This window comes from Camelus ferus, chromosome 6, assembly GCF_009834535.1.
Source record: "Camelus ferus isolate YT-003-E chromosome 6, BCGSAC_Cfer_1.0, whole genome shotgun sequence".
Lineage (NCBI taxonomy): Eukaryota > Metazoa > Chordata > Mammalia > Artiodactyla > Camelidae > Camelus > Camelus ferus.
In genome coordinates, this window is record NC_045701.1 from 41,023,832 (window position 1) to 41,048,155 (window position 24,324).

The window sequence follows — 24,324 nt, forward strand, 5'->3', positions numbered from 1 at the left end:
AGGTACTGGGGATTGACCTTGTACATGCTAAGCACAGCACTCTACCACTGAGCTACACCCTCCCCACTAAGGTTGTGTTTTGAAATGAGTAATTTTGACATTTCAGGCATTTTTAATCAACTCTTTTAATTGACTGTGATGTTTTTGAATGAGAATTTACCTTCTGTAGAAGTGCCTGGTAAGCTCAAAGAAATTCTGTCAATAGCAGCTATTCTCAATCCTGAGTTTTTATATTGCAGTTTGTAAATCTTCCAAGGGGCTGGGTTTCTAAAGGAACACAGCAGCTCGGAGGGGTGTGATGGTGAGAGCCCAGCTGGGAGCCAGCCTTTCGTTAGCCGTTAGCCACAGTGCCCTTGGGCAGGGGCTTCCCCTCGGAGCTTTAGTCTCCTCCTCCTGCTCTGTAAGGTGCAACGATTCCACCCAGCTGGCACCCAGCTGGCATGTGTGTGCAGGGTTTCATGGCAGTGGACACAGCAGGCCCAGCAAAGGGCTGACCCTTAGAGGTGCTTGATTAATCGGTATTATTGTTACTCTCAGGTGCCAGCCTCACCTGGACACACAAATCCTGCCTCTCAGAATGGCCCTGCCTAGTGGCATCCTGCCTTGGAAAGCTTTAGGTCTCACACAGCAGGCTGTAATAAGTAACAGTCATGATTCACGTGTACAGTGTTCACTCCGTGCCCAGCACTGTTCTAAGCACTTCACATCCATATTAACAAATTTCATTCTCATAGCAGCCTCCAGGGTAGACACAATTATTACCTTGTGTTATGGCTCACGATGCCTACGGACACCCAGGTGGTGAGTGGTGGGGCTGGGCTATGCGCCCAGGCCAGCTGGCTCCTCGGCTTGCAAGCTGTCTCAGAGATTCACCCTTTGTCCTTCCAGATCCTCTCCCCACCCATTTCCACCCTGCGCTGTGTCTGGAGGAGGCTGACCCCTGCGACCAGTCCTGCAAAGACCAGCGCCCTTGCCCTCTGGCTGCGTTTCGGTGTTGGCCAATGGGGAGCCCATGAGGAATCAAAGGAAAGGAGGAGAGGGAAGTCTGTACTCATTCCCCAGCCGCTCTAGGAAGGAAGGAAGTTCACAGCCTGTGTCGGGGAGCCTCTTCCACTGATCCTCTCCTTCTAAATTCCAGTAAGTAGTACCAGGGCTGTTGCTACGGAGGCCAGGGGCCACTCCACCCCTCCCCTATGCTCTCCTTCCCCCTTTACCCCTCTGTAAGGAGTTCCTTTGTCAGTGAGCCACCCACCGGCCGGCCTGTATGGCCTCTCAGCCATCCATCCCCCCCCCCCCCCCCCCCCGCAAAGCTTAGCTTCTCCTGGAGCCCTGTTTGCGGCTTCTTCTATTTTTTTTGCTGCTTCTTTTATTTTTACTTTTTTGTATTTTTTGAAAAGATTTCAATGGGAACAAAAGGATGTGCTGTGAAGTCTCCCTTCCTCTCTTTCTCAAACACCCAGTTCTCCCAACAGGCAACTAATGAAATTTTTTAAAAAATTGTGGTTAACAGAACATAATATAAAATTAAGCATTTTAATCCTTTTTAAGGGTACAGTGCTGTAGCATTAAGTGCATTCACATTGTCATGCAAACATCACCATCCATCCATCTTTAGAACTTTCTCATCTTCCCCATCTGAAACTGTACCATTATAAGAAAGGAAAGTAATTTTCCCTCTACCCTTCTAGGTTCTTGGCTGAGACACCCCTGTAGTGAAGTAAAGATTAACAGGAGAAAAACTAATTTAATTTCGTATGTACAAGAGTCCCAAAGATATGAGACACCAAAAAGTGACCAGAACAGACACAAAATCTCCAAAGCGGGAGATTTATTTCCTGCTTTCAGAGGGACAAAAGAGGGTCAGAGTATCTGTCCTTCTTGCACCAGCTGTTCTTAAGCAACTTTGATCCAAAGTAATATGCCAAAGTGTCTTATTTTAGGGTGGCCTGCCCTGAACCCCATCACCATTAAATACAAACTCCCTGAAATGTTTTTTATGACTCCTTCCAGAGACATTTGATGCATAATCAAGCAAATAATACAAATAAAGCCACAAATGGTAGCTTATTTTATACACTGTCTGCATCTTGCCTTTTTGACTTAATAATATATCTTGTACATCATTTCATATCAATACATAATGCAATTTCTCATCCTGCTCAGGCTTCCCTTGTGCGGCTGTTCCCTGTGTGTTCAGCCCTTCCCGCATGGATGGAAACCAAGGATGTTTTCAATCTTTTGCTGTACAGATACCTGTGCTTTGCTTCTAACCTCCTGTTTCCTCTCCCCATTCATGACCCTGCATCTCCTGCTCTGCTTGCCTTCCACCACTGTGACTTCAGAACCTTCCAGTCCTCTGGGTTCCCCACTTGCTGTCCCCTCTCAGGAGATTGCCTGCTCCTTCACCCCGGCTCTGCAGCGACCCCAGTACGTCTCCTCGGGCAGCACCCTCCCTGGCGGCCTGTGTTCCAGATGAGACAAACCAGTGACACAAGGTAATCGAAGACGGCAGTCATGGCCCCATGGATGCCATGGGTGAGGGCACTCTCCACACGCAGGCCCCTGGGAAGTGTCCATACCGCACCTGCAGGGGTCGGGACCTGGCTTGAGTCCGTCTGCAGAGACCAGGAGCTCAGCACTAGGTTTCCAAACTTTCTTCAGTCCCAGCTGAATTTGCTGGCACCTGCTCTGGGAGGTCAGACTGCCTGATACCCTATTTATCTTTCCATCCACACCCTACACAGTTTTTCCTCTCTGCCACCACCACCTCCACCTTCCAGTTTAAAAAAAATTGTAGCAAAAAAAAGAGAAAAAAAAGAAAGAAAATGGTAGAGAAAACTCCCCCCCCTCCAAAAAAAAAGGAAGAAAGAAAAAAGACTCAAGATTTATGCTAGATGGATGGGGCAGGAACAATTACAATGAAAAATCCTCTTCACAAAATACGAATGACCATCGCACATGTTTCATAAGTACACACATGACACCCATGGTGCCTGCACCACACCACCCTGTCAGGAAAGTACTGGGTTTTTTTTCCACCACTTTACTGATGAAGAAAGAGGCTTAGGGAAGACAAGGGGCCAGTCAATGCCAGAGGTGGGGCTGGACCCTCTTCCCCACGCCCAGTCTCCACTAATGCCCCCATTTCCCTGATGTGTTTGGCCTTTGACCTTGAGGCAAGCCTGCAGGTGGATGGGACTCAAAGAGGCTACCGAGGAGAGAATTAATTAACATAAAAGAACTATTGGCAGCAAGGCCCTGGGGGGTAACCCGCACAGATGTGGGGCCAGCAAAACTAGGCCAGGTTGCAGGCTGAGCTATGGACGATGCTGGAGGGGACGAGTAGAAATGGCTGGAGGGCCAGAGACCAGCTGAGGACGTGTTTGCACCCGCTCCTGAGAGCGGGCAAAAGAGAAAGAGAGACAAGGAGAGGGGGTCCTGAGTGTGGAGGACCCTGTCTGTGTGCAGGTGGCTAGATTTTATTGCAGACTCCACTTCCAGGAAATGTGGGACCTCATAGAAAGGACCTTGTCCCTCAGGACCAGAAGGCTTAGTGGCAGAGCTGTGATTCAGCTGGAGACAAAGTAAACAAGGGACCAGGGGTAGGACAGGGGTGGGATGAAAATCCTACGAGGAATGAATTCGGTTGTGTTCAAATGAAGCCTGGTGCCTGGCACCTCCCCTTCCTGAGGGCCCCAGGTCGGAGTTTGTCTTACACTGTCCAGCCCCCTGGCCTGAAGAAACACCAACAAAGCAGGGATGGAGGCTGGGGAGACAAACTTGAGCAGGGAGGCCTTGTCCACAGACAGTGTTCTCTAGAGGAAACCTTTTTCCCCTGGTCCCTGGGAGGTCAGCCAAGGAAAGCCTTTCCGAGAATGAAGAAGCCGAGGAGGCCGTTTGGGAGGATACCCTAAGAAGCCCCCTCACTGGTGCCCCACCCATCCCTGCCCTCTTGGAGAGCACCAGGGACAAAAACAGCCTGGCCTGTTACACCCAACAGGTGCTGCAGCGCCACGCACCTGCCTGAGTGCCCAGCTGCGTGAAGCCCACAGGGTGGAGGCCACAAAGGAGAGTAAGACGGGCTGGCCCCTCCCGCAGAGGGCTTCCAGGGAGGGGGCACTGCGGGCGCACAAACCACAGCCTCAGCGGGTGTCTGCTGAGGGCTTGAGACAGTGCAGGCCTGGAGCAGCGAGGGGGCTGGGGGAGGCTCTGGGAAGCACACAGGGTTTCACACCTGTGTCCCTTCCTCCTGTAGTTCCTGATAAGCTTAGAGCTCGCCCCTCCCCAGGAACCACGTACACACACACACTTCTGGTGCCATTCTGTGTGCACTGCCTCAGGGAAGGGATGTGAGGACAGGAAGAGGAAAAGAAGTATAGAAAAGAAAGCCTTCCCGAGCTCTTCAGTCCACAATTCCCACCCTTCAGAGGAACGGAAGACCCAGGAATAGATTTGGGGAGCTGTTTGAAGAGGAATAGTGAGGACCGAGTCCCTGGGCTTGAGAGCAGAGTTGGGGAGGTGGTGAGATGTACATAGACATTGGTGGGGCCCCGAGGAAGCGACCCTGACCCAGTTTTTTGGGATGGGCCCAGAGAAAGTGTGCAAAGGTCCAGGTTAGGAAGGGCCAAAAGCAGTGTCAGGCAGGCGGGTGTCTGCACCACTGCAGGCTGCAGGAGTCCTGCGCTCTGTACTGTAGGGCCGAGGAGGAGAGCACAGCCTTGGAGGGGCCTTGTGACAAGAAGTGACAGACAGGGAATTCCAGTGGATGCCAGATGGACAGCGAGTCTGGAGAAGCAAATGAACTCTGGCTACCTCCCATGTCCTGAGTTATCCCTCCTGGACTCAAGACCATTCCAGGAACTTTGGGGGGATGAGAGGACCAGACAATCTCTGGATTGACAAGATAAGTTTCTGCCACCTCAGAGAAATGGGGACTGAAATGTATTTTTTTTAATTTTCAAAAACTTATTTTGGGGGTTGGTAGGTAGGTTTATTTATATATTTATTTATTTTTAATGGGGGAACTGGGGATTGTACCCAGGACCTCGTGCATGCTAAGCATGCACTCAACCACTGATCTGTACTCCCACCCTGAAATATATTAAATGACGAGGAGGTACAAAAATCAATCCTTGCACATCCAAATGTGTGTATTGAAATTCTAACCTGCTATAAGATAGAAAACTCAGAATCTATACGGGAACCCTATCTATAATAAAAGTCTGCAAACAAAAGGTAAACAATAAACTGGAGGGAATTATTATACCATTTCTTATCAAAAATACTAATTTCTGGGGGGAGGGTATAGCTCAGTAGTAGAGTGCATGCCTAGCATGCATGAGGTCCTGGGTTCAATCCCCAGTACTTCCATTAAAAATAAATATATAAACCTAATTACCTACCCACCCCCCAAAACAAGCAAACAAAACAAAACAAATTTTTTTAATCTTCTAAAAAATAAATAAAGATTAGCTGACTGAAGTATGTTAAAAAAATGTAAAAAATACTAATGTACTTCAAATATGAGGAACTCTTATAAGTCAATGAGATAAAAACTGACCACAAATAGGATAGTTCACAAAGGATATAAATAGGCAGTTTACAGAAAAAGAAATACAAATGACTTCTTAACATTCGAAACATATATCTAAGCCATAATTAGAGAAATGCAAATTAAGGTTACAGTGAGATACAATTTTTCACTTATCAGGTGAGACAAGGTTTGTAAGTTTAACAAAGCCTGATGTTGGTGAGAGAGAGAATAGGGAAGCAGTCTCTCTCAGCACTGTTGGTGGAACGGAAAACTGGCACAGCCAACTGGAGAGCTAGCTGGCAGTACCTGTCAAAACTAAAGTCCGTATTTCATTTGATCCTGTAATTCCAGTTCTAGGGATTTACTTTGCAGGTACATCTCTACATGTCCACAAGGATGTTTGTTCAAGGCTGTCCACAGTAGCATTGTTTGTAGTGGCCGAAAAGCAGAAACAACCCAAATGTCTATTAATAGGGGACTAGATCAATAAATAAATAATTGACACATCAATGAAATACTAAGAGACCATTCAAAATGAAAAAGGGCTGTGTAGGCGGCTATGGAAAGGTCTTGGAGATACATTGTTAATTTAAAAAAAAAAAGGCAAGGTGCAGAATACTCTATAGCTGTCTGCCATTGGCATTAAAAAGACTACGCAAATATATGCATGTTTATGCACTGACATTTCTAAAGAGGCCCAGAGGTTAAACAAATATCCATATATCCTCAAGGAATAGTTTTGTACTGTTGGAATGGTTCAACATCTGTGGACGTTTTGTTTTTATAAAAGCATTGTGAGGTAAAGGGGGGGTCAGGAGCAGGGGAGCAGTGGGAGGAAGGCGGAGGAAGCCCATCTGCCGGCCTCCGGGAAGTGGGCGGAGGGTTTGTGCCTAGAGAATGAGTGTTTTCCACGTGGACAGCTTCGGATGTCAGGGACAGGGCCTGAGTCACAACTGTGACAAAAGTCCACAACCTTTCAAACGCAGGCACTGCCGCCATGCTCCAGAACAGTTTATCCTTGAGAAAGGAGCACTTGGAGGGGCTCCAGGCAGGGGTGGAAAGGACTGATAAGGATTCTGAGCAGAACCTACCTAGCTCAAAGGTGAGATCAGCAAAGAATTGGAAGGAGTCATTTTAGATTATTATTGGGAAGGATGCAAAAAAGGATGCAAGATAAAAGAAGAAATCCAAAGCCTCGTAATAGATGAGTAATGAGGGAACTAGGACTGTAAATTCAAGCAAAGTCAATTCAAGTTCAAACACAGAGGTCTCACTTTCCACCTATTAGATTAGTAAAAATGTTAAGGATCGTTACTATTCAGTGTTGGTGGGAGCTGGAAAAACAGGTGCTCTCAGGCACAATTGGGGAGAGAGAAATCATTGCAATCTTTTTTGAGACCAATTAGGCAGTAGCAACATGTTAAATGTGGGTTCTCCCTGATCTAGAAATTCTGCTTCTGGGAATCCGCCCTCTGCCATTCTCACACAAGGCATGTACAAGGATGCTCAACACACTGTGGTTTGTCTAGCAAAATATTAGAAACAACCTAAATGGCTATCAATCAGAGACCGCATGAATAACTTATGGTACATCCACACCATGGTATCCTTAAAATCTTCAAAAGGCAGAGGCAGATTTACATACACTGACATGACGTGATCTCTAAGGCATATCGACAAGTGAAAGCAACAAACAAGTCAAAAGCATGGCATATACAGTATAATATATATTTTTAAAGTCCCTCCCAAATCCTAACACTGTATCATATGTAGGAACAGGTCTAGAAGGATGTACACACACCATATATATATAAAGAGTTACCTCTGGGGAGAAAAGGGGAATTGGAAGAGGGGTGACAAAGAGGAACTAGAAGCTGTACTACATATGCTTCTATGCTTTTGGATTTTTATGTACTTATCTGTTTTTAGACAATGAGCCTGCATTAATGTATTACCTAGCTGCAGTACGCATGGCCATGGTTAGTGTAGACCCTGGCTTTATTAGTCAGTAGCTGTGTGAGAGGCACCAAACTAAATCTCAATGAACCTCACTTGTCTTTTTCCTAGAAAAATAGGGCTAATAATGCCTTGTTATAAGGCTTAAATATACTCACAGAAGCAAAATGCTTGGAACAGAGCCAAACCCATTGCAAGTGTTCTGATTATTATTACTTGCGTAATTCAACATAAGCTTTGTTTCAGGATAGGCTGTGCCTGCTTGGATGGAGAATCCCACACTAACAAGGCTAAACTTACCTGATGGAGGGCTTGAGAAAGGAGAGAGATATTTGCTGTATATGTTGATGTCGAAAGGAGATTCACATCTCCTGGAGGGTGGGAAAGCAGGCTAAGACACAGAAGACCTGCCCCCAAGTAGCATCGGGCTGGTGTGGACAGTTCTTTCTGTGGGACATCATGCTGGCATGATGCAGTCTGAGGTGACCAGTGTCACTGACCAAAGCAGGGGGATTGCATCTGGTCCAGGACATGAGTTTTTCTAGGGAGACGCTGAGGAGCATGTGACTTTGGAGGATGGAGAGTTATAGTTGGGATCTTCCCGTGGGTTCTGGGTTGGGAGCCGCTGGTAGTCAGTGCCAAGAGGGAGGGGCTGGAAGCAAAATCAGCAGGGCCTTGGACCAGGAATCACTTATACAGCCCTTGTTTTTGGAGACCCATGCAGACTGCTATGTTTCTATCAGCAACAGAGTCCACTGATAACTTCAAGCACATTTAAAACTTTTTGCCAGTGATGACATTTTCCTCTCTCTGTTGATAAAAATTAGGCATGACTTTTTTTTCACCTTTCACAAACAACATACTTCTGGAAAGGAAATTCTTCAGAAGAGGTGACAGCCCTCTCTGGAATGATGTTTTTAAGATGCATACCGCGGTGGAGTGGGAAGATAAACAAGGCTAGAATCATTCAAGTGGTACTGGATTGGAGTTGGAGGTATCAGTAAGAACTCATGTTTTACACAGTATAGACACAGATGGTTACATGTAGAAATAGTTATAGATGTGTATATATACAGGCAGGCTGGTTAACACATGTATATCTTTGCTCTGCCACCTGAGAACCCAAGAAACGGCACCCTGGTAGCAACAAGCACACCAAGCACCCAGATCTTGGTTTGTAGAACCATTCTCCAGCAATAGGAACAAAGCTTCTTGGAGAACCGTCTGATTCTAAGACTGAAGTGGGAAATATACAAGAAGGACCTGGAGCTTCTCTAGCATTTCTAGTGCTAGAAAGTAAGGAAGTGCTTGCAAAACAAACACATTGATGTGTGTATGTTCAAAGAAACACAGGACGGGGAAGGTATAGTTCAGTGGCAGTGTGCCTGCCTAACGTGCACAAGGTCCTGCTTCAGTCCCCAGTACCTCCATTAAAAATAAATAAGTAAATAAACCTAATTACCCCTCCCCCCCAAAAAACAAAACAAACAAAAAATGAGACACAGGAGTCAACTGAAAGAGCCCCTAATGGCTAAGCTGGAAATTTTTGAGCTGTACAATAAGTAACTATTGGATTGTAACCCAAAGTCTAAAACAAGCCCATATTGATACAAATGACTGAATAAATTCATAAATGGAGAAAAGACATATCTTCTATGTAGGAGAATTTAAAAACAGAAATGCATGCAAAGTCCAGAAATGCTCAAGACAATGTCTTGGCATTTTCACAGGGGGAAAAATACATACATACACACACACACACATATATACATACACATACACGCCATTTTTACATCATTTAAGTTGCAAATGTATATATACATATGTACATATATACATTTACATATAAATTAGCAAGTTTAAATGCAGTAAAATATATATACATGTATATGCTGTAATACTTCAGTCTTAGCAAGTTGGAAGAAACTTTAGCATATGCGTCCATTGCTGTGAGCAACGTAAGTTCGTACATGCCTTTTGGACAGCACTTCGGCAATATCTATCCAGAATTCAAAAAACATTTATACCCTTGAACACGATAGTTTCTTTTCTGATAATTAATCACAAGTAAAATAAATCCATGAGAAAAGACCGCAAGGAAAGCAAACTGCATTTTCCTGCTATCTTATTTAAATGAGCAAAACTGGAAACTATCTATTGTCCCACAGAGGTTACAAAATGACCCAGTTACTTGGTGGACTATTGTTTAATTACTAAAAAGTTTGATATAAGGACTATATACGAACATGGGAAGTACTTATTAGCACATATGAGAAAGAAATATAAAGCAAAACCTGTAACTATACTACTGGAATTATGACTATAAAAGTAGCTCACATGGGCTGGAGGCCTGGAAAGCTGGCAGTTGGACCGTTGGCACCTGGACCCTTTCCCACTGGCAACGCACGCCCAGCCTTTCCATCCTCCTCCAGGGTCTGACAGCAGCCAGCTGACTTCATCACCCAGCGTATTTGCAGGCATAGAGAGGGTGCTCAAAGCATAATTTTGGGAGAAATGTTTTGTTAAAGTTGCTATGATGTTCTCTGGTGCCTCTTAAAGAGATTCTCCTAAATGTTTCCTGGTGAACATGGATTCAAACTTGAACAGTGTCTCTCAATGCCTCGGTCCCCACCGAGGACTAACCAAACCCTCCCACGACTCACACATCCTAGTCAAAGTTTCCATTTCTATCACACAGCCACCTACCGGCTCCCTCAGACGGGTGCAAGAAAGCCCCTGCGCGCCTCATATGAGACAGAGCATTTTAAAAGGTCAAGCAGGTCAGAAAATAGCTGCTTAAAACACAAAAGGGTTTTCCAGGGAGATGCTTGGATCTCATCTGGAGAACCTAAGAATCAAGACACCACAGACCCGGGCGAGTTACTTTCAGTGCGGGGGAGGGGCGAGGGCGGATCTAAAGACCTGGACAGTTCGGTGGGAACTAGGCGTGGGGTTGGGGCCGCACCCCGTTGCCGTGGCAGCACTGCGCTGGATGGTTGCCCCGTGGGAGCAACTAAGTGGGGTGCGGACCACAGATGTAAGTGTTCTAAGAGCCACACTAAAAAGAGTGAAAAATAGGTGGCATTAATTTTAATATATTTTGCTTACTCCAAAATCTCCAGAATATCATCAGTTTAGCATGTGATAGATCAAAATTGTTTTTTATTTTACATTCTTTTTTTCATACTAGGTCTTTGAAATCCAGCGTACTTACAGCACATCTCCATTTGGATCAGCCACATGTCCAGTGCTCTTATATGAGCAGAAGCTACCATACCAAACAGCACTGATCTAGAACTCTCTTCTGTCTCCTTACCTTTCCTTCCCCCACCCCTTCACCTCCTTCCTTCCATCCTTCTCTCTCTTTCTTTCTCTCTCTCCTTCTTTCTTTCTCTCTCTTTCTTCCATTGAAAAACAGGTCACTCTTTGGAAATTGAGATGCATACATCTCCCTGCCTACAGCATTCACCTAGGCAGTGAATCCTGGGAAACCTTATTTTTCGGAATTCTCCGCTGTCCAGTGGCTGTTCCCTCTTGAGTGCTGCAGCAGACACAAGAGCAGACACCTTTTTTAGGCTCCTGGCAGCCCTCTCATTAGATGCTCCTGGACACATCCAGCCCCCACGCACTCCCCCTCCAAGGCTGTAGGGAGGGTGAGCCGGCTCTCTCCATGGGGACGGGAGAGATGGCGGCAGGCTTACACAGGCCCTTTTTCTGGCAGAGCCTTCAGTATTTAGTAAGGTTTCCCAGGTCTTGTTCGTGACTGGCGTTGCACTTTGCCTTGGAAGTTGGCTGGTGGCCAACTGAAGTCCCTGCACCATCTCTGGGCCTGAGGGAAACTATGAGCCCCAAAGTAGGGGTCTTATGGAATTAATGACAGAGGCTGTCGCATGTCCGTTAGCAATCCTGGAAAACTACTCTGGGAAATAAGCTCCTGGAGAAGGGATCTTGAAAGGAGGACTTTTGAAGGGATGGGTGGGGAATAGAGAGGAGAAAGTCATTTTCTAGGCATAATTTTACCAGAAGTCATTCTTTATTTGCATTTCCTTTCATTATCAAAGCAAACACACACACACAATTGCAGTTATGCAACGGATTCTGCAGTTGCTATGAGTCCTAATGCGCTCACTCAGCCACGTGTGAGTCGGCACATCCCCGGCTTCCCGCACTTGGGGCAACAGGAGGCACTGGGAATTTCTCAAATGTTCACAAGAATGTGGAGAGGGAGTTCTGAGTAATCACAATTCCTTAAACTTCTTGTGGGAAAATAAAACCCCAATTTCCTTTTAGAGATAACTGTCTTTGAAAGCCTTTTACCATGAGAATTTTTATTTGTTTATGGTGCAGAGAATGGTAACAACACACTTCTGTGGAAGGTCCCAGCAAGTGAAAAATCCTGCCACAGGGACATCATGGTCCCAAGCATGGAGCGAACTTGAATTCTCCAGCTGAGCACCAACACCTGCTTATCTCTGATCCCTCACACTGAGGTGTTTTAGCCGTTAATCTGATCAGTCTCATAAACCGTTGATGTTTTCTTGTTCTCCTTTTCTCTTAGGGATCCAACCTTTTGTGTCTCCTCCATCTCTGTTCTCTCCTGCCCTGTAGGTATTGCCTGGATGGCACCTAGGAAACCGAGTGTCCAGGGAGGCAAGTGAGATCTGCTTGCCATGTGGGCGGTTCCAGGAGCCACTCATCACTAGTCCTCGCTCCTGAGCCCTCGCCTCCTTTGGATGCCTCTGTCCAATGCCACACCCTCTCTGGCTTCTGGTCTCCACCAGACAGGTAGACAATTAGATTAAGTAAGGAAAAGGCAAAATAAAAGGGAAGAGAAAGGGAAAAGAAAAAACCAGCTTACCCGTATCAAGATGTCTGGGTCCCTCTCTCTGTAGTGGGGAATGACTGTGTCCGCAGCTGCTGTCCAACCTACAGGCACAAGGAAGGTGGAGATTTCCAGATGTGGAGAAGATGCCATGGTGCTGGTGGAGCCTGCATGTGGGGAGCTGCCTGCCCATTCTGTTGGGGCAGCCTGACCATCTGTCACCAGGTACTTAGCATCTGTCACCAGGATTTTGTTTTTTTGTAAGGAGCACAATAGTAAAAACAAAACAAAACAAAACAAAACAAAACCCTGTTGAGGGTCTCTGCCAACATGAACTTTTTATAATTCCAGAAATAGCCCCGATACAGAGTGGCCTTGTTCCCTCAAAGAGCTCCAGGCCAACCCCTACCTTCCTGGAGGGAAGGGGGAGGACGAGCCCTGGGGGCCATGGACCTTTCTGCCCCTAGGCCAGCCATCAGCTCCCTCTGTGGAGGTCCAGGCTCCCTCATGAGGACCACAAAAGTGCCATTCCTCTTTGCTAAGAAGCAAAACAGCAAGGAGAACCTAAATGGGAAAGTATGGACTTTAGGGTTGGTACCAGCTTCTCTTTTTTTTTCTGTTGTTCATTCAGTCACCCAACAGATGCAGAACTGAACACCTCCTGGTCCTGGCTCGGAGGTCCCTCCTCTGGGCAGCTGAAAGTCCATCTCCTGTGTATCCCGGTGGTGAGCACTCACTTTGAAAAATGCCTACAGAGCAGTTTCTCCCCTCTATGAATGAGCTTTGGCAAGAACATGGCTGAGTCACAGTCTTGGTGACACAAAGCACGTGGCTTTAAATTGCTCAGAAGTATGACGGGCACCCCAGCCTGGGCCTCCCTGCCCCGAAGGGCTCTGGGTGAGCTACTGTCAGCTCAGAACAAGGGATCCAAAGTTTATCCCTCTTATTGTCTAAAAGCTGGCTGCCGAGTTTCAAGGCCTTGTCTGTACATGGTGAATTCCTTGAAGGCAGCTGAGATAACCACTAATTTTTTTGTTGTTGTTGTTGAATTATCTAAGCTAAGTGTCTTTTTCTGAGAGGAGCAAATTCCCCTATGGGACTCCTGAACTTGAGGGGAAGGTGGAGAATGTTCTTACTTGGCAGTTGGGTGGGGCAATCAGGTCTAGTTCAAACAGCTTGCTGAGGGCACCTGGATTCCTGACCCTGGAAGCTCATGGCTGACCTGCTGGGGAGCTGGCCAGGGGTCTGCCAAAGTCATGGTTCTTGCCAGCCACACCCCAGGCCTGCTCCCAGCTCCTGACATGCTCTGGGCTGGCGTGCCCTACAGTGGATGTCTGCCTGACCATCCCTGGAGCGGCCGCACCTCACCTCTGTAGGACAGAGCAGAGAAGGGAGAAGGCAGAGGGCAGCCACTCCTGTGTCCCCTGGGCCAGCTGGAAGCCAGGCAGCTGGTGGCTTGTCAGTGACCGGCTGAGCCTGACTCATGGCCCTGTCACAGCCCTCGCTGGCGGACTGACCCGCAGAGGAAATTACACAGCACTCTGTGGCCCATGGTAGAGGCAGGGGCTTTTCCAAGTGCATCAGCTGGGAAGCAGCCTTCACCCACTCCGGAATCTCAGGCGTGGGGATCCTGACTAGCTTCAGGTTAGTACTGGTGACCACGGGAACCAGCAGGCCTGTGCGAATCCCTTCCCTAGCTTCTGACTTGCTGGCGGGGCACCCATAGCCCCACCTTGCCTAAGAGAGAGCTGCTGCGCTCCCCAACCCAGCCTTGCACACACAGTTCCTTGGGCTGCAGCCCCTGGCCCCACCTCAGCCATTCCCCCTGAATCTGCACTGGCCTCAGGAGCTTGATGAGGGACCCTTGGCCAGAAAAGACAGTGCCTCCAATAGGACCGAAGGCCACTCCCCTCAGGTGACTGTGTGACTCAGCAACTAAATTAAACCTGCTGTATCTCAGTTTTCTCATCTGTAAAATGGGACTAGAACGCCTACCTCCTAAAGTTGTGGCGAGTATTAGATGAGAGTATGTACAAAGGACCTGGCACAATGCCAGGCAGGTAGCAGGTGCTCTATACCTGTTCTTTGTTCTAAGCCTGCTCTGAGGCAAAATTCAAATTGGCACCAACTCCCGCGGTTCAACTCTCATATCCCTCCCCTGTATCTAGTCTCCCAACTCTTCATGCAAATGTGTGGCTGGAAGAGGAGACCAAAGCTCCATTGTCATCACTGAGGAGCTTCCATGACAGGGACAACCATGCTGGTATGACCACGGGGAGACCTGCAGGGATGGGCAGCCTAGGTCTTGCTTCTCCAGGAGGTACCAAAGGAATAAATCAGGTAGGTGAGTAACAAGAAGACACTGTCCGAAGCCCTCCCTCCTCCTTCCACAGTCGCCCTGAAGTTCCTGCCCCTCCTGCTGCACTTGCTCTTCCCTCAGCCTAGAGGCACATCCGCCAGCGTGCATGCCCACCCCCTCACCCACCCTACCCCCCAACACACACTCTCTGGAGCATCTCCCCAGGGCTCCTGTGACGGCTCCAATTAACTCCTGGCTCTTACTGTCTCGGCCACCAGACTTGGAGCCCTGAGAGGCCAAAGCCAGCTCTTGGGCCTGGTCCCTTGAAACTTGCACAGTGCCCAGTACATAGTAGGTGTTTGGCATTTGCAGAAAGTCTTGTAGTGAGGTGAATGCGGTTGTATATGTGCACACACGTGTGAAGGGGGACGGATTCATTGTGTACCTGCTATGGGCTGGCCCAGGGCTAGGCCCTGCGCTCAGGGTATCTCACTTAATCCTCATAATTTGTGTAGTTGTTTCCAGGATGGCTTTTTATGCAGACATGCCTCAGGTGGGGTGGGGGTGGGGAGAGCTCTGCTTCTATTTTTATCTCCCTCCTTCAAGGCTGTTCTGTTCTCAAGGCCCCTTATCTCCCCTGGCACTTTCCTCTACATGCAGCTGCAACTTAGAAGCTTTGTTTGTAAAAAGAGCTGGTTGCTTCACATCCAGTAACCTCAACCCCCCACCCCTACCCCCCACCCCCCACCCCCGTTCTGAGCCTTGCAGGCCCCAGGATCTGGGTCACCTCTTCCAGAAGACCCTCATTCTTCCCGTCAGGGGCCAATCCTGGGCTGGATGGGGGCAGAATCCAGGCTTCCTCCTGGAACCTGAGAACTAGCTGCGATGGGACATCTCCCTTCATTCCTGCTCCCCAGCAGTTCAAGGGTTCACATGGGCTAATGGCCTCCTTCTGGGCAGCAGCCTGTCAGTGAGGGCAGCCCTAGACTCTACACAGTTAAGGAGCTCCCCTGGGACCCTTGAACACCCCTTGAGTTTGGTTTATTTCAATCTATTGCATCCCGGGCTGAGCATCAGAATGCAGCTCGGGATTGGAGGCACAATTGCATCTAGGACAAGCTTGTAGTTATTCTACATTTGATCTGTACAACCATTCTGCATGTGGGTAGGTGGGAAGGGTAATTATTATCTCTAATTTCCCGATAGGAACCCAAAGGCCGAGAGATAAAAGTTGTTCAGCTGCTACTCTGAGTGTCTTCTGAATCCCAACTCAGGGTCACTTTCTACTACCAAGTACACAGAGGCAGGTCCCTGGCATTTGAGCAAGAGGAGGCAGGGCTCGGAGAGAGAGTTCTGGGGACATCTCTCCCCAGGGAACGAAAACCAGGAGACCCATGGCTCCACGTAATGGCTGGCTGGCTCTGAGTGTTGAGCAAATCTCCAAGCTGCAGTCTCCTGGGGAAGAAAACATTAGACTGTGCACCTCCTCGGGGCTGGCACGTGATTATAGCTGATCCGGAGGTAATACAACCACCTTACTGTGTTCCAGACACCGTTCAAATGCTTTCCAGAGAAAGCCTCATTTAATCCTGACAAAATCCTGAAAGGCAATATGATTATTCCCATTTTACAGATAAAAGGACGGAGGCACAGAGAGGTTAAGAAACATGCCCAAGTTTATGCAGCTAGGAAGTCTCCAATAAATGCTGCTTTTCTTCAACTCTTTTTAGACTATTAACTCTCATGGGCAGAAAATGAGACATTCCTAATGCTGTGCTCTAAATATGAGATCAGGTGTCCCCAGTTGGTTTCCTCATTCCTCTGCTTACAGAAATACTCTTTTTGCTTAGTAGGTACAATTGGAGGTGGTTTGCTGGAGTTTGTATAGTTTTATTTATTAGAAAAAAAATTTTTTTCTGTTGATACTGGGGATTGAACCCAGGAGCTGGTGCATGCTAAGCATGCACTCTACCACTGAGCTATACCCTCCCCTATTAGAGTTTTTAAAAGCAAAATTCCTTTAATATTTTATGTTGTTGAGATAAGAAGTATGTTTGTTTTCATTTTGAAGTAAAGTGCAGCCACTGGTGCTTTCCTTCAGCGGGGACGCCTCAGGAGTGGCGCGTGGAAGGGACCGGGCGGAGCAACGGTCTCCGGGTGGCGTGTGTGATCCGCGGGCTTTTCTGGAAGTTAGGCCTGGGCTGCTCAGGCTCCCCCTCCTCGGAGCAGGGGAGCGCGGGAGGGAAGTCTGTCCTCCGTAAACAGCCCAAGAACGCAATCCCAGTGTGAGTGAGGCCGGGCGTTTTAGGGTAACTATGTTTGACTCTTTAGACATCAGGATGTAGCCCTTTTTAAAGGTTATCTCTAAAGGGCAAAGACAAAACAAACTCACTTAAACATTAGTTAGCAGTGCCGGACATTTGTCCCTTGGGCTCCTCTCGCCAGCCCCCTCTTCTACGCACTGAGGTCCAGGCTGGGTTCAGCCTAGGGGGACGCCTCGGAGATTCAGAGATTCGCGGAGCGAGAGCGCCAGGACCCGCCTATTCTCCTGCCCCTCTGAGGGCCCTCTCCGGCCCTCTGGCTCTGCCAGGCCTCAGGGGACAAGGCTGCTGCTGTGAAACCTGGGCCCAGCCCTTCGCCTTTCTAAAAAGTCTCTTTATTAAACGCTCTTCCTTATCCACTGTGCGGGTGACAGCTGGTTCCTGCCTGTTACATCACTAATGAGCACAACAGATGTTTCAGACCCTCTCCTCTTAACCAGGCCTTGCTCCCACTGCATCCAGTCAAAAACGATTGTTACAAACGCCACCTTCCATTCTGAGGGGCCCAGAGGCCGCGAGATCTCAGCTCGGTGTATTTAAAGGAATTGATGGGCCTGGTGTCTGGAAGCCTGAATACATCCTAGGGGGAAGGTCCGCAGGAAACTGACAGATGTACGTCCGCAGCACAGTCCTCCCGAAGATTAGCCTCCGGAGGCACGGAGGGGAGGTCCGGCCATCCACAGATCCGACCTCCACTTTCTCAGGGTCTGTGATGCGGGCAGCAAGGCGCACGGGACCTTCAGGAGCTTCCAGGCTGCGAACTAACCCCTCCTCTCTCCACCAGCTCTACCAATGCGAAGGCAGGGATGGTACCTTCCAGCTCCTCGTCAGCCACCAATGAGCAGCTCGGAGGCCACGCCCAGCGCTACAGGGAACCGGGGCTCGGGGTGGGAGGTCGAGAAGGCGGGCACTTTAGGAGATGCTGCTTTACCCGGCGCTGCTCCCGGGATGCTGACGGCCGGCCAGTCAGCTTTCGGAGAAACAGGAAACGTTCACAGGCTGGTCCACCCTTGGCACTCTCGGTTTTTTCCAGGTCCAGAAAGCAATATAAAACGCATCCTGTTACGGTAACATGAGTCAGCTGAATCCTGTTAGGGCTTCTTCCCCAGGTGCACAGATGTATGGGTGGGGGCGGGGGACAGGGACTGAAGCGCAAAGGATCCTAGACTTCGCAAGCGGGAGGAGAGGTGGGGGAGCTTCTGACCAACTCCCTAATCACCCTAGTTTCACAGACAAGGACGGGACCTGGGTTGCAGAGCCGGGCTGGAAACCAGGCATTCCAGTCCCCCGCAGAGCCCTTGCATCCACCCCTGCTTTCCGTTGGCACTGAGCTGTTTTCTGAGCAGATTTTTAACCCCCTTGCCCAAAGCCTGGAGGCCCAGGTCAAAGAGGCTTTGTCGAAAACTGGTTGTTCAGAAGCTGGGGAGGGATAATCCTGGCATATTAAGGCAAGTAAATGCTGTCTCCTGAAGTTCTTCCTGGCGACCCCTATTAGAGGGTTTGTTCCCTTCTCTAAAAGCCTCTGTTTCTCAGGATCTCCCCAAGGAGCCTGTAAACGTTAACATCCATCTGTACCCATCCATGTTTCCTGTATAAGGTCACTGGTTCTTCTTCTTGCACGGTACACAGATTCCCCGGGTACACATGCCCAACCTGAGGAGTGTGTGTTGAACTTGGATGGATTGTCATCCTAGGACAGAAGCCACAGAAATCCAAGGACTGGGATTGAAGAAGGTCTGAGTGCTGCTGCCTGGGCCATGCCAGCTGGGACAAGGTCTTCTGCAGCCCAGGCAGGGATGCAGGCGGGGGCGGGGTGAGGGGAGTGTGCCAGATTCACAGGGGCCAATTGGGATTGTTTTCTGAAGCAGGGCAGATAAGACTTCCTCTTTCCCCCACTATCTTACAACTAATAATAATGGTGTTATTGAGAACTTACTGTGGGTCACACACTTGGGTGGCTTCTTTGAATCCTATAGGTAGAAACTACCAAAATCCCCAATTTAAAGATGAGAAGGGAGTCGGCAGTATAGCTCAGTGGTAGAGCTCATGCTTGGTGTGCATGAGGTCCTGAGTTCAATCCCCAGTGCCTCCCTTCAGGGGAAAAAAAAAAGATTAAAATGTTAAAACAAACCAGCAAACGAATAAGAGAAAACTGAGGCCCAGTAAAGTTAAGTGATGTGCTCAAGTCCTCCTGGCTAGCAAGTGGTGAGACCAGGAGGCCTCCATTAACCACTCACTATACTGTCCCCTCCCCACAAAGTGATTCTGTGGTGGCCTCCCTGCCCTTGATGGGGCATTGAAGGGTTCTCTGAGCAGAGAGTCACAAAGGCTGCCCAGGCAAGTTGGTTTCCAAGATCACGAAGTTTTTTCTGTTGTTAGAGCTTTTCCGTGACCCCTGAGTTATGAGAAGCCCTTGCCCAGCCTATATCCTTGGGAACCGAGTAGGTCTCTGAGGTAAAAGGTGAAGTTAAGAGGACACCATGCGGAATGCGTCCAGCTGCCCTGGCCCCTCTCTGGTGCTGCCTACTAGACAGTGGGTCATGGAACTGTCATCAGAGAGCTTGGTTATTCAAACAGACTGCAAAACAGTAAGGCTGGAAACCAAGCCAAGATGTAAGGCTAGGAAGCCAAAAAGAAAAAAAGAAAAAGAAAACTAGGAAAGGTGCCTTCCCTTATCAAGATCACAGAGGCTCCGTTCACTGAGCAACTAGAACAAAAAGTTCCAATTAAAACTCAAAGCAGCCATTGAAGGAGACAATTGGGGAGGAAAGTCAACACCATATGGCCAGTCCATGTCTTTCCCAGGGCAGGGTCTGGCAAATCTTTCCTCCATCTGATGGAGCCCACAGAAAGGGGATGTTCAGCTTAGAACTTCCTGAACCAGAAGGAGCCCTAGCTGTCAACACCAGTGCCCTTCTACCTTCTATGACATTTACCAGGCCACTCATTGTACTAATTTCTTAATCTAGGAAAAATGAAATAGAAAAAGTCTTGGGAAATATAGGAAGCTCATTGCAGGACTACCTCAAAAAGGTGACTCAGCGCTTCTTCATTTCACAAAAGGAACCAGAAGTTTTGCAAACACAGTGTTCTCACTAAATCAGGGAATTGAACCAAGAACCTGACACCTAAACTTTTTGCTGAATGCCTGGGGCTCAGTTGCAAGACTCCTGGCTGGCAGGAAGAGCGCTCTTTCCTTTTCAGAAGTGGTTGATTCTGACATGGCTGAGTGATCCTATGTGCTTCTACAGAGGGTCACAGACTGGTTAGGGCCTGGTAGCCAGAGTGTTCTTCTGGAACACCAGAAAATGGTGAACTATTAATCCATTTCATGAACCAGAAGCAAGTGTCAACAGAAAATTTGCCTATAGGTAGAACATGAAATCACAATCAAAAGCAGGTGTCCAAAAAGAAGGCTTTCACTGACAGAGTGATCACTGGTTTTCTGGTTTATTCATTAATATCCATTTGCTCTTATAAATATATTTTGTAAAACATATATGAACATTAACTATAATTCATCAAGAAATTGGAAAGGGTGGAAGTAGAGTTTTACGTTTCTGCTGTAGCTTGTTTTGCAAAGTTACTTAAGCTGTTTATTTTTAAAAAGTACTTTCCCAGTTGTCACTCCTTACCAGTGCTGTAATTTTCCTAATTTTGCACAGGCCTCATGTATGATATTTTGCATCCAACAAAAGTTCAATCAACTTTAGAACATTCCAGCAGTACAGGTCACATCAAGTCACCCACTTGCTGATGGCAAATGCAGCATGGTTTGGTCTGGAGTTGACTGGAAGAGTTGTGAGAGTTCACTTGTCTATGAGTCCCCGAAAGGTCCCTTAGCCTGGGAACTGAGCCCAGCACTGCTGCAACCCGGGGACTCAGGACTAGGGGAATGGGGCTCCTAAGATTTTTTTAAAAAATTCAAGTATAGATGATTTACAATGCTGTGTTAGTTTCTGTTGTACAGCATAGTGATCCAGTCATACACACACATACATATTCCTTTCCATTGTAGATTATTACAGATATTGAATATAGTTCCCTATGCTACACAGCAGGACCTTGCTGTTTATCTGTATTATATATAGTAGTGTGTATCTGCTAATCCCAAACTCCTAATTTATCCCTCTGCCCCTTTTCCCCTTTGGTAACCATAAATTTGTTTTCTATGTCTGTGAGTCTGTTTCTGTTTTGTAAATAAGTTCATTTGTGTCATTTTCTTCAGATTCCACAAGTAAGTGCTATTGTATGATATTTGTCTTTGTCTGACTTATTTCACTTAGCATGATAATCTCTAGGTACATCCATGTTGCTGCAAATGGCATTTATTTTTATGGCTGAGTAGTATTCAGTTGTATATATATACACCACAACTTCTTTATCCAGGCATCTGTCAGGGAACATTTAGGTTGATTCCATGGCTTGACCATTGTAAATAGCGTGGCTGTGAACACTGGGGTGCATGTGTCTTTGGATTACTTTTTGCTTGCATACACATGCACATGCACACAGACATAATTGTTTTGATAGAGGAGTTTCTTCCTTACTGCAAGCCACCTTTCTATAAGAAGAGGATGTTGGTTGCTTCTCCTGAGAGCCGTACTGGTCTCCAGCTGGCCCCAGAACTTCCCCCCTTCAGCCAGTCCGTCTCTGGGCTGGCAGTCACAAGCATTGTTCCTAAGAGCTGCCTGGCACTGTTTTTCCTGAGGACTGGAAGTTCTTGAGAACAGAAGCCACAATAGGCTTTTTGAAATTCCTTACAACACTTTAAATAATACATATACTTAAAAAGTAACCTAAAGAGCAGCAAACTTTTTCTATAATTTTAACGTGTCTCCTAATCTTGGCTCACGGTATAGTCACGCATTTTTATATAGACTCGACCACGGTGCATTTCTTTTGTGCTTTACTTTCTGTCTTAACATCCTACAGTAAGTACTGCATACACTTCCATGTGTTTCAGTTATTTGTTGCTGTGTAACAAACTACCCCAACATTTAGTGTCTTAAAACAACCTTGAGTTATTTCTCATGATCCTGTGGGTTGGCGGGGTGGATCTTCTGCTCCATGTGGCATTACTCACGTGGCTGCATTCAACTGGGAGCTCAGCTGGGCATCTCTGTTCCTCTCCTTGAGCTGCCTCATTCTCCCCGGTGTCTCCAGTCTCCCACTGGCTGGCCAGGACTTCCTTAAAGCAAGGGCATCTGGGTCCTAAGAGGTAGCATTCCAAGAGGACAGATCTAAAGCACAAGCACTTATCGAGGCTGATCTTGTATCATGCCTCCTTAAAGTCCTGTTAGCCAAAGCCAGACACATAGTCAAGGCCAGAGACGATGTGGGAGGGACTACACAAGGGCATAGATTCTAGGAGGCAGGCTTCCCAAGAGGGCACAGTCTACCAGAGTCTACTACAATGGAACAGCCTACCACAACTCCCTTCTTGTTCCAGAAGACTAGTAATAGTTATGGATTTGATATTTTCAGGCTCAATGATTTGAGAGCAAACCTGATATTAGGAAGATTGTGATTTTGCAAGATTGGCATTAGAATTGTGTCTCCAGTCCAGAGCTGAAGTGTGAATTGCTTACTGGTGAGTAAGCCTGGCTGTATACAGAGCGCCTGACTCTTTCCAAGGCTTGGATGACCTCTGCTCATCTTGACTACAAGGTAGCTCTTGTAAAGTTGCAAGGGGGGATAGGGGAGAAATCAGCACTTTTTCTTTGTGGGGATTAAAAAAGGACATCATGTGAGAAATAAAACTTGTGATTGTTGATAAGATGCAAGAATAAGCACAAGACACACAGGGGCTCTCTGGGATGGCATGATTCCTGGGGTAAGGAGCTGGATGTTTCCCAATGTGCAGACTTGGAAATTAGCAAAGGTCTTGAAACATATCCATTGCAAATGTCAGGTGGCTACTGGCTTAATGTAATAAATCTTTTGCTGAGTTGGGGTGGAGGGATAAATTAAGAGTACGGGATTAACAGGCACACACTACTATATATAAAATAGATTTACTGTGTAGCACAGGGAACTATAATCAATATCGTATAGTAACCTATAATGGAAAAAAATCTGAAAAAGAACATTTTATATATATGTAACTGAATCACTTTGCTGTACACCTGAGACTAATTCAATATTGTAAATCAACTCTATTTCAATAATAAATAAATCTTTGCTGATATCAATATAATTTAAATATAAAAGGAAAATAATTCATCTGGAGCAACCCTCCCATCTCCGTATCCTTTTCTGAATACCTTTCAAAGAAAGGACACACAGCCAGGGGCCACGCACCTGCCCAGCAGCAGTCCGTAATTCACTCACTACCCTGCCGCTTGTGTTTTTTCCCCAGGCTGTGGTCATATTCTTGCATGACTTATTGGAAGTGTAAGCATAGAATAGACATATTTTGTATTTTTTAATAAAAATTCACTGTATACATCTTTCTTTTTTTTATTCTCTGTCAGTTTACTTAACTCTTCGTCTGGGTTTTCTGCACTGTTGCTATTATAAATAGCACTGCTATAAACATCTTTGCAAGTCTTTCATTTTGGATTATTTCCTTGAAGGTAATACATTTATACTCGCTGACCCACTTCCCTCTGAAGTGGGTCAGGGAGTATATATATAGCTCTTGTTGCATATTTCCAAACTGTTCCTAGATCCACTCCACCGAAATAAATTCCAGATGGATTGGAGATACTACAAAAAAAATAAATAAATAAAATTTAAAGGAAAATAAGTAATATAATCATTGGTGATGAAAGGACTTTCTCAATTTAAAAGGGAAATAATCATATAAGTTTTGGTTAAAAATATTTTAAGCCACATTGAGCTGAGATGAGTAAAGACTATTTCTTATGGCAATGAGGGAAATACACCTCCAAGCAAAGGCTGATGGTCTCTGCATCCCACTGAAATGTAGGCAATGAAATCTTTCCCCAAGAATATCACAGAACTAGTGCATACTACCTGGAATAAAATATACTCTGCTTGGAAACCAGCAGGTGAAAACACATGGTATGCCTGAAATGAACACCATGACTAAGCATTTCAACTAAGTCTGATGGTGTGATTACAAATTTTTTTTAAAATTAGAAGAAAACCTGGTTAAAGATCTTGATAGACAAGGTGACAAAGTATTACAATTCTTACTGTATCATTAAATGGAAAAGAAAAATAATATTGTTGTAAGGACATGAGTAGACAACTCACAGATAAAAGCACAGTTAACAAGGACCTACTGTATAACACAGGGAACTATATTGAATTTCTTGTAATAAGCTCTAATGGAAAAGAATCTGAAAAAAATGTATATATGTATGTATATGTATAACTGAATCACTTTGCTGTACACCTGAAACTAACATTGTAAATCAACTAC

At 46.6% G+C, this 24,324-nt stretch overlaps 2 long non-coding RNA genes and 1 other non-coding gene across 3 annotated transcripts; all 3 read left to right on the forward strand.

Annotated features, from left to right (window-relative positions):
* The first annotated feature begins 988 nt into the window (after positions 1 to 988).
* On the forward strand, positions 989 to 12,099 carry LOC116664232. Its single transcript, XR_004320632.1, has 3 exons — positions 989 to 1,137; positions 2,343 to 2,495; positions 11,837 to 12,099. It is a non-coding gene; the product is annotated as an uncharacterized LOC116664232 (long non-coding RNA).
* A 256-nt stretch (positions 12,100 to 12,355) lies between these two features.
* Positions 12,356 to 14,809, forward strand: LOC116664231. The gene is made up of 3 exons (XR_004320631.1): positions 12,356 to 12,536; positions 12,943 to 13,036; positions 14,480 to 14,809. It is a non-coding gene; the product is annotated as an uncharacterized LOC116664231 (long non-coding RNA).
* Positions 14,810 to 18,951: 4,142 nt separating this feature from the next.
* Positions 18,952 to 19,023, forward strand: TRNAT-GGU. The gene has a single exon. It is a non-coding gene; the product is annotated as a tRNA-Thr (tRNA).
* Positions 19,024 to 24,324: the final 5,301 nt, after the last annotated feature.